The sequence below is a fragment of the Mus pahari genome, chromosome 13 (genome assembly GCF_900095145.1).
Source record: "Mus pahari chromosome 13, PAHARI_EIJ_v1.1, whole genome shotgun sequence".
Lineage (NCBI taxonomy): Eukaryota > Metazoa > Chordata > Mammalia > Rodentia > Muridae > Mus > Mus pahari.
This window is the reverse complement of record NC_034602.1, coordinates 43,255,780-43,266,952: the sequence shown is the minus strand read 5'-3', so window position 1 is coordinate 43,266,952 and position 11,173 is coordinate 43,255,780.

The window sequence follows — 11,173 nt, the reverse complement described above, 5'->3', positions numbered from 1 at the left end:
ATTCAGGATGATGGAATGATGGTAACTCAAAAGATGGAGGTGATCAATCTTAAATGCTAGTAATATTATAATTTCACAGTTTTATATAAACTGTTCTCTGTTTTTACATACACTAAAATCTTATATATATATATATATATATATATATATATATATATATATATATATTTACGCTCACATTAAACATGTATTGTGTGGTGTTAAGTAATGGTTGGAAGTCTTGCTTTGATGTACACAGCCCCTACTTTCCACAAAATCTATAGAGTATTAGGAAGCTGAGATACGAAGTTTCAAAGAGCTATTTTCTCATCTCAGATCTGACTCCAAAATTCATAGGAAGACATTTGATAAGGACAAAGTCAAAGTAGGACAGCTGAGGCCAATAGTCTCATGTAACATTTGCCTATGCCCTCTCTCATACTTTCAAGTATCTCTCCTGAAAGGAGGTGCATTGAAAAAAATTGCACTTGTGTATGCCTACAACCTTAAAAATAAAAATGAGATACACTGCAGGAATGGAACTTGCTTATGTTTCTGCATGGTCATAGCTACAATTTAATCAGCAAGTTCAGGTACAGCGTGTGGCTTGCAGTCATTTCAGATGGCATCACCGATAATAATGATTCCTTAACATCTCTGATGCTTCTCATCAGAGGATTGCAAAAGGTTTTTACCAGCATTAATTAAGGCTTACAGGATTTCAATGAGGTCATGAAGCAGTTTAATTACTGTAATATATTGAAGTTTTTAAACAAAGCAAACACAACTGGAGGCTTCCATTTCAAAGCATTCTCTTTTGGTCTTGGTGGCATGGATCCAAGAGCCTGAGAATCACTTTTGTATTTCTTCATTTGTTTCCCAAATTTTAGGAAATCTTGAGACTATAATATATTTCTTTGTATACTAAGAGACACAAGGACATTGGCATTGTGCGCCTTCTGTGAATTAATTGATTCACCCACAAGCACTTCACACACAGGCAGTCCTGGGCTCAGTGCTACACATTGAAGAGTACAGAGAAGATAATGCATTTCTTCAAGGACCTCACAATTAAAGGAAGTCTACACAGATAAAGTACAAAATCCACAATGTGACTAGTGTAGTGACAGAGCTTCAGAGTGTTATTTGAGTATGTAGATGTGTATCCCACATTAAAAAATGATAGTAAACTCTACTTACAGTTGATTATGTTTTAAGCAGTCTTCTAAGATATCATGTTTATTAGCTTATTAATTTTCACAACAATACTGGTATGTAGGAGGCGTTACTTTTCTAATTTTAGAATCAAATAATCTGCTAAATAGAAATCTATAGGAATAGAAAATGTCCCCCATATTCTAATGACAAATGTTTGTTACAGGCAGGATTTGGCCCCTGGGAATTCTGCACAGTTTACTTGCCCTAACCCTAACCTACCCTACTTTAGTGTGGCCATAATGGGAGAGGAGCAGATTCTAGAGGAAGGACAAACAGAAGGAAGTCAAAGCCAAGTAACACAGCATCCTGTCAGCTGGGCTTTGGTGGTAGGGAAACTCCACTCTATAGTTAAGAAGAGAGGACTCCTATTGTGCTTCTAGTCAGCACTAACATTTGGACCTTACTTTGCAAAATTGTTGTCAGTACCTTCCAACCTCTCTAATGGAATGATTGGATTATGGTTCACTGCTCCACTGTGACCAGGGTTGGTCCTTCCTCAGCATCCCTTCTGGACTGACTCAAGAACAGGGCATGCATGGCTAAATACAAGCAGTGCACAGCTATATACCTGGATAATTTAAATAAATCTTCCCTAAAAGGCTGGCCTTCTATATTTACTCCTGTTCTACATTTGAAGTGATTAAACACAATTCTGTTCTTATGGCCAAACCTTGAATCTCTTTCATCATTATTAAATTTCCTTTGCCTTTCCATATGTAGAGGTTTACTAAGCTTTGAATCAGACCTCCCCTTCATAGAGTCACGTTTTGAGGTCTGAGTCCCTACCTTGGGGAACTATTTTGAAAGTTAGTTATAGGGGATGAGTCTTGGAAGGAAGAAGTCAGCAACTAGGGTAGGTCTTTTAGTGTTATGTTCACTGATGGTTCAATCATTTCTCTTTGCTTTCTGGTTTACCCTTTTGTGAACAGATGTTGCTTCTGTTTCTATACAAGGAGATCATCTATTATACCTTCAGCGCTATGATGGACTGTCATCCTCTGAAACTATAGCCTAAATAAATCATTTCTTCCATAGCTGTGTCCTATTAGATATGTTGCAATATCAATTGGAAAAGTGGTTAGTACAACTCTAGTCTTTCCGTTCTGTTCTGGAATAACTAAAACCATTATTTATGTGTGAAGACAACTATTTCTATGGTCTATACAACTTACTACTTAGGGATTCTTGAACAATATTGACTGTGTGAATATGCATCCATCTGGATGAAGCTCAATATCTTCCTGATTGATTTAGAAGATCACGAGTTTAATGTAGCAATGGTTTGACTGATGGCATAAGTCCTAGACACCAAAATATACAGAGTGTGCTTCTAAATATTAAGAGGCAGTAAGCATTTTTCTTGATACTTTTAGTGATGCATGACCCTGTGTTTGAGTATAGCATAATTGAGTCAGATATCAACAATTTAAAAGTTATATGTCATATATGAAGGAAATAATAGGGAGATGCATTCACCCAGCAAATGTTTATTGTCTTCTATATGTTGGAGCTGCATAAATGTCTAAGAATTCATAGCATAATATATAGATTGAAGAAAAGGGTTACAGGTGACTTCAAAGGAAGCCATTTGGACAATCAAATCATTCCCCTCCCTGACACAATGGAAATAACAGATGGTACATAACTATATTAGGTTCAGCTTTGAAAATAAAGGTAAAAGAGAATGGACTCCAGAGCCAAAGTGCTCAGTTTTGAACCCTGGAGACACCATTATGTAGGGTGTGGTTATGATTTTTTGATCGAGAATCTGCAGATGAAACACTGAAGGTCCTGTTTTCCAATTGGCTCTTGATTGATCAGTAAAGATGCTAGTGGCCAATGACTGGGCGGAAGATGTGGGACTTCTAGGTTCCTATAGGTAAACTGAGAGATGCAGGAGGAGGAAGAGAGAACCAACAGCTATGTGAGATCTTAGGCAGAGTGGCCACTGGCTGCTTCGCTGACTGGGCCTGGGGTAGCAGACAGGAGATTAGAAACGCAACCAAGCTGAGGGAAAATTCAGAGGCGTAGAGCTGGGAGTGAAGTGGGCACATTAATGGAGTGAAGCTTAGAAGAGCCCAGCTACTGAGCTAAAAGCATGTATGTGTATCTTTTATTCAGGATCCAAGGGAACCTGGGAGGTTGTTGGTAGCACAATCCTTCTGGAGCTTAAAGAAGGGTAAAAGAAACTACGAGCTACACCATTAGCTGCACAGGACCTTGGAACAATGGTTTCTCTGTACCTCGGGTTCTTTAAGTATTTTGTTAAATAATTGTGTTGCTTAATTTTGTGTGTTGGTTTGGCTGGAGTACAGTGTCAAGATATTTGTCAAATATTCTTCTGAATATTTCTATATGAATATTTTAGGAGATAACAATTTCTATATTAATGAACTTAGAAGAAAAGATAGAGCCCTCCATAATTAGAGTAGACTTAATCCAACTAGTTGAAGTCCTATACAGACTTTCTCTGGAAATGAAGAAATTCAGTAGAAGCTAACATTCAGAAAACACTAAGACCCTTTTGGAATATTCAGTCTCTGGCTTGAATTTCATCCTCTACTATTCTTTATGTTGAGACACAGCAGATCATCCTGCAGACTTTGGATTTTTTAATGATCTATATTTTTCAACAAAATTCCTTCAAATAAACCAGTTTTGAGAGGTGTATGAGTATGTATACTGTTGTTATGTTTTGTTCTGTTTTCTGCTACATTGAGATACATGTGTATGGATCAGACATCTCATTTTCAACATATATTTGCACAGAGAAATATGAATGTAGACTTCAAGAAAGTAAAGTAGGTTGGAGATAAAATTTTTTGCATCATTAGCACAGAGATGATAAATGATGCAGTTGGAGCAGATTGGAGTATCAAGAGAGAGAAAAAGGATGCTTTTTAAGAAAGCCTTATAGCAAAATCTTAAAGCTCATATTTTAGATATGAACAAAGACTTAACAGAATAAAACAAAACAGTGGTGAACTAGGAGAGTGTGTCATTAAAATACCACAAATTAATGCTCTATTGGGGATAATAAGTCATCATGCAGCATTAGCTTAGTGACAATATTTGGAAAGAACTTATACCCAACTTCACTTTGGTCTGTGCAAGTTTATATGCTTCCTCAAAATAATTATTAAATAATAGTTATGGCCATTGAGGGTTCAGCAAAGGAAGTCACCATTTAGTTTAAGATAGCTCACTCAAGAGAAAAGAAAGTACCTATAAATGTACATAAAATAGGGTTGTTATTTTCTCTCTCTCTTTTTTAATCACATGCTTAGACAAGATTTTAAAAAATGAGCAACATAACACAGACTGTTCCTATTATGGTCTAAATGATGACTTTCTTTTAAAATTTAGGTTGAATCTTTATCCTCATGTAAGTTGTTTTGGGGGAACTTTTTAGAAGAATGTCATGAAAGCTCTACTCATAAAGGGAATTGGTGCCTTCATAAGTAGTCGTCGATATCATGGCCAATGGGGTAATGAAGAAACAAAGCTCTATTTATGAAACAGACTGTAATCAGATATCAATCAAATCGCTTGAATACTTGACCATGGTGACCCAACTGGCAGGACTGTGAGCAAACATTTCTATTTTACATAAGTGACCAAGGGTAAGGTTTGTAATAGTATTGGTAAGGGAGGTCTTGATAGCCATTTTGTTTTCAAGATGGAAGTAAGTCTGAAGGTAAAACATTGCTGGGCTTTTAGGCTTAAGTTAAGTTGTTTATTCTTTATTATACATAGGTTTATCCTGTAACTTGAAACCCTACATATCCAAAAAGACAGAGCGAAGAGAATTAACATGTGGTTGTTGTACATAAAAGTATATACATCCTAATTTTAAAGTAATTTTAAAATTAACTGCTTCCTATACCACATGTACCATGTAAAAATGCAAAATCTCCCTTCAGTTAGAATATAAGATCCATTTATGCATATACAGATGGATATGAGAAGCCAAGCATGAAGAAAAAAGATGGGGGCTGCTGGTGTTCTAATGAAATAAATAATTACAGGATGTGATGAGAGTCAAGGAGACATGCATGAAAGCAAACTGCGTGCAACAGAAAGAGTAGAAAACAGAAAGATTGCTGTGTATGGAAGAACACTGCACAGTAGTTCCTTTCAGTGATCTGAAGTCATATTGAAGCCAGAGAAAAGAGAAAAGAGGCTCTTGGTTCTAGAAATCAAATAGCATGGTGCTGCCATCATTATCATCTCGGATGAGGATCTCAGGGTAGAAGTTGTGAGCAAGTGCCAGAGGAAGAGGCCTCAGGGTCAACCAGAAAGTCAGAAACAGCTTCGGGGGTGGGGTAGGGCTTGCTCTGGCCACCTGCTCTTGAGGTTGATCAGAGGTGGCCTGAAACCTTCTCATGACCTTTTCAGAAACTGATTCCTCACTGACTCAGAGATAACCTACTGTCCGTTGCATCACAAAGGTTTCACATTTCTCATTTCATAGCACTGAGGACCAAGCTTCCCCCACACAATACCTTGGGAACATCATTAAACTGACCCGAATGGCCACACAAAAGAATATAGAACTGGGGAAAAAATATTTTCCGGAGAAATTTTCCTGTCTACGTTGGTTTCTTTTGGTGTGATAAACACCGTGACCAAAGACAACCTGTGTGAGAAAGGGTTTATTTGGCTTGCATGTTACTGTCCCTTATGGAGAAAACCCAAGTCAGGAACTCCAGGCCAAAACCTGGTGTTAGGAACCAAAGTAAAAACTACAGATGAGTGCTGCTTCCTAGCCTTCTTTCTCTGATGTTCTCAGGTTGCTTTTTTTTTTTTTTTTAACAACCCAGGCCTGTCTAGAGATGGTACAGTCTGTGGTAGCCCAGACACTCACACATCAGTAAGAAATTAAGAAAGAGATCCCTCAGACATGCCAATAGGCCAGTCTGGTAGAAGCAATTCTGCAATATATGTTCCCTTGTCACAGGGGTGTAGTATTCACAAACATATTGACAAACATAGTCCTTATTTATGAAAGCTATAATAAACTATACATTAAGAGCTAATGATTTGTGAGATGCAGGGAATTCTTTTCTGGGAATTTCCAGTTAAAGCCAGTTCCAGACTAAAGTCCCTTCAGTGCTGAAACAAATCACACGGATTAGGATTACATAAATCTCACAAGTTAGACTTTAGATTTTATACATTATACTTTGGAAGTCAAGTAAGTACAAAAGTTAACTGTGTTCATGATACGATTGCAAACATCCAATTGAGAGAAGTTGAAATGAGAGAAGGGATATGAGGACCTTCGGAGAATTAAGAGGCAACCAGCAAGTTGCTTTGCTGAAGAAGCACGGGCTTGAAAGGCCACAGAAGGAGGCCTGCAGACAACAGACAATATTTTTTTTGGTTGTTATGGACCCCTAATGTGGACTAATTTTAGCTTTCCTGAAAACAGAGCTGAAGTTGCTCTTGGAGATAAATGATTTTAAAGGAGGAAGGATAAATTGATTCAGCTGAGAGAGAAGATGACTTCAAGAGATAATGAATTCTTTGAGAATGTGAAGTGCGGGACAGAGAGCAAATGATCCGAGTGAAGAGGTTTTGCCTTAGAAGAGGAGACAGATGGACTGCAGGGTGTGTCCTGGTGAGAGCAAAGGGATTGGTCGCCTTGAGAGTGGAAGGACAAGGTGGCTCACTGCAGTGGGATGCATATTCATCAGCTAAGAGGAGCTGGTGCGGGGGTGGAGGAGAGATGTAGAATGTAGAGTTTTGAGGAAATGGGAAAAATAAAAAAAATAATAAATTAAAATTAGTAAAAAAAAAAATGTAAAAGATATCTGTCTAGGAAAAATGATGTCTGTGTTAAGTACCCATTAGGTGTTTGCTGCTATATATTGAATATGACCAAGCAGACAAACATGTGCATTTCTTTATAAATCAATGCAATTCAAAATTTGATTGTGGGTATACAGAGTAAATAGAATTGGATTTAAAGGAACAGGTTACCACTGAGGCTTGGAGAAACCTATATACACCAATCGATCCCCAGTGAGTCAAGTATTTAATTCTTTCTTTATATCTTGATTGTGTCTGATAAAACACAGAAACAATGGGGGGATTTTACAGGTATCTATCTGAGTCCTTAAAATTTTGAATTTGTTATAAATCAAAGACCAGTGAGCCTTGTTGGGACTGGCCTAACCAGGTAGATTCTTTCAGAAAGGGTTCAATATGTCCTTGAAAACAGATGTGTAATGTGACAACATCATGTCTCTTTCTTTGAATGGCTTTGACCACTACCCACAACTGAGGAATTTGGAGCATCCTCCTCACTGTCAGAAGAATGTACAGTGGAAAGCCCACTTGATTACAGACGTGATACTTTGAGCACAGACTTTCAAACACTGTATGTTAACAAGCAAGAAAAATTTAAGCCATCAACTTTATAGGACCCAGTTACACAGTATTAAAAACTGCAATGTAGGAAATATAAAAGTAGCCTATGAGAATGAGAAATGTTTTATTAACATGATTATGATGCAACGGAAATGAAGCTGTTAAAAGACAGCTTAAGCACAAGATTGGAATTATGACAGTGGTAATGATGGATATCACAGAGCCAAGAAGTTGAAGAAGTCATTAATGAATGTTGGAGTTTGAGTTCCAAGAAAATTAACTGAAAGGAAAGGAAATGTTATGTGTGGGAAGATGAGGAAGAAACAGGAGAAATACAGTTTAGTTGTTGGTATGTACATCAGAATGTTATCGCATGGCAGTCAAATATGGGAGTTAAAGACTTAGGAGCTATGAGAGGCTATTCTATTGGTCTAATCTGCTCTGGCTCACATGAGAAGTTCTCAGACAGAAGAGTAGAATAGAGCCAGAAGAAAATGCAGCCATCATACATGAAGCAGAATCTGAACAAGAACAATGCTATCAAGCATATGTGGGTGATGTTATCTGGTAATATAGACTTTAGAGAAATTAAGAATTTTGAAGGAGGAAAAACATGGTTGGAAAGGTACAAACAAAAATTAAGAAGAATAAACATCATTTAAGATTCATAAAGGAGATGGCCTGTAGAAAAGAATGCTTGCTAATCAAGGATAAGAACATGAGCTCCATACCAATATTCCTGCAGAGCTGTGAGTGGGACTTGTACATCTTTATTGCAAGGTGGTTGTAAGGTGATGATAGTGGGAAACAACTTATCCCCTTGTATTATCACTTTCATGTGAATTACAATCACAGGACTAATGGACCCTGCCTTTTACTATAGCTCCACATTCTCAGCCTTTGCCTAGGAAACAGCAATAGTCATCTTCGCACAATTCTTAACAGAGTATGCTAATCTATTTAATGATTAATGTGCATTGGAATTGTTCCCCTTCATTCTGCAATTGTCCTCCAAACATTATATGCATTTTGTAAGCACAAACTATTTTTCAGTTCTGCTGAACCAAAAATGTTGTTCAGCAGGGACTGTGGTAGGATATGAATGGCACAGAGTTATAAGAATCTATGTTTACAAGTCTATGTCAAGTCCTACAATTTCCTATTGTTATTCCATAATGAAGCTCTATCTACCTATCTACCTGTCTATCTGTCTATCTATCTATCTATCTATCTATCTATCTATCTATCTATCTATCTATCTATCTATCTATCCATCTATCTATCTCCCTATAACCTTCTTTTGCATGTCTTTGGTGCGTATCAAGCCCTGTTGAGGGAACAGCACGCTCTATTGTGATGCTTTAACCACAAACATTTATAATAAAGACTAGACCTTGCCTAACAACTTAGGTATAGCAATGACCTGAAATATAAACCCCAGGATATGAGCCTCTACATCTCTTTTCATTGGTTGCTGGGTGGAGCCTCTCAGAGGACAGTTATGCTCTGTTCCTGTCTGCAAGTATAACAGAGTATCATTAATAATGCCAGGGATTGGTTCTTGCCCATCCGATGAGTCTCAATTTGGGGCACCCACTGGTTGGCCATTCCCACAGTACCTGCTCTATCTTTGTTCCTGAATATCTTGTAGGCTTGACATCTTTTGAGTTGGGGGAAGACTTGTGTGATGGGGTACTAGGAATAGAGGAAGGGGTGATATTGGGTTGTAAAGTGAATAAATAAATAAATTTTAAAAACAGTATAGGAATAGCTGCTTTCACAGTGGTAGGAAAGAAATATAGAATATAGTTAGAGAAACCAGTATGTATTTCGCACAGGAATGATGTATGATCTCTTTTGCTTGCTTCTCTTTTGAGAGAATTATATGGCTTTGATTTGATTGTTGATGATTTCTGTAACTGGAGATGCTAGACGAAAGGAACTTCAAATACCCGAATCATCATGTGAACTTTGAGTGAAAACCGAGTGGAATCTTTACATCTAATGATCCAGAAAGTGTTTTCCTATGCCCAGATTTTCATGGCAATATAAACGAGCTTGGAATGTATGTGTTAATATCTAAGAGTCAAGCACTTGGCTTCCTGTGCATTAGGGAGGGGCTGAGGGGCACAGAACTGACAGCCTGTGCCAATTGGTTTATGTTGGCTGGTCGAGTTGTTTCACACTCAGAGAGGAATTTGTAGGCAGAGTCTTTGAAGATTACAGCTTCCAAATAAAGAAAGAGTTCTCTAAAGGAGGTATTTCTTTCCTGGGAGGTCACCTCTGAGCATTGATGCTAGACTCTCCCTGAAATTGCCTGTGGTTAAATCCTTCCAGCTCTAAGCTGTCCAAGGAAACTTGTGTGACAGAGGAGATGGTAAAATCTTGCTATATACATGAGCAGAGATGAAAATAGGAAGCAGAGCCTTGACATGCTTGTCACCTTTGGGAACATGAGCAGCCTATCTCTGGTGGCAATTGAGTTATATGAGCCAACACACTCCTCAGATAAATTAGATCAAATTGAACCTTTTTTTATTATTACTTATTCTTAACTTCATGCTTTAGCAATACAAAAAGTTTCTAGAAACTATTCTTTCATTTTCTTATACATCTGACTTTTAAACATCAGTTTCAAAATTTTTAAGAAAATTGCTTGCAACCTGAAGTTTATTTGATATATATTTTATACTAATTTAAGCCCCCAAAGAAAGAGGACAGAAAGGTTATTACACATATATATTCAAGTTCTGTCTCCACCATTGGATAAGCTCTAGGTATGAAATATGCACAAGAATATAACTCATTTCAAATTAAGGGAACATTCACAAAACTGGGTGCAGAATAGGGTAAGTGCCAGACAGCTTCAAAAAGCAAGAGCATGGCCAATGACTCACCATGGTTTACAGGTCAGTTCTCTATACCCCTCTCTTTCCTTTTATATTCAGTCTTCCTCTTCAGTTGCCTCTGCTATCTTAGTGTCCTTCTCTCTCCTCCTGTCTTTATCTGCCTCCTCCCAACCCTTTTCCCTATAAACCTTCAAGATTCCTCTTCTACCACCCCCCCCCCAGAGTCTTTCTTGTGACGGATACTCAAAGTGGACTGGAAGTGATTAGGCACCTCTACTTTGGCCACTTCCATTCACTCACTTCATTTTACTTACTTAAACACAATAATGGGAAATCAGTTGTATATAAAGTGGGGAGAATAAACAGAGGAAGAGAATGAGGAGAAAATGAAACTGAAGTTAAGGCAAAAAAAAGTAAGAAAATGCATCCGAGAGCTGCTATAAAGCATGAGAAGATCACTGGGAAACCCAGTACAGGATGAGGTCTGGCATCTAGGACTGAGTCATTTCCATGACTCTAAATTATCCATTGCTTTACAGTGGCTTTAGAATGGGTTTGCATTAGTTTTTTTTTTTTTTTTCTTTTTTAAACTTATTTTATTAGATATTTTCTTCATTTACATTTCAAATGCTATCCCGAATGTCCGCTATATCCTCCCCCCATCCTGTTCCCCTGCCCACCCACTCCCACTACTTGGCCCTGGCATTCCCCTGTATGGGGCATATAAAGTTTTGCATTAATTTTTTAACTTT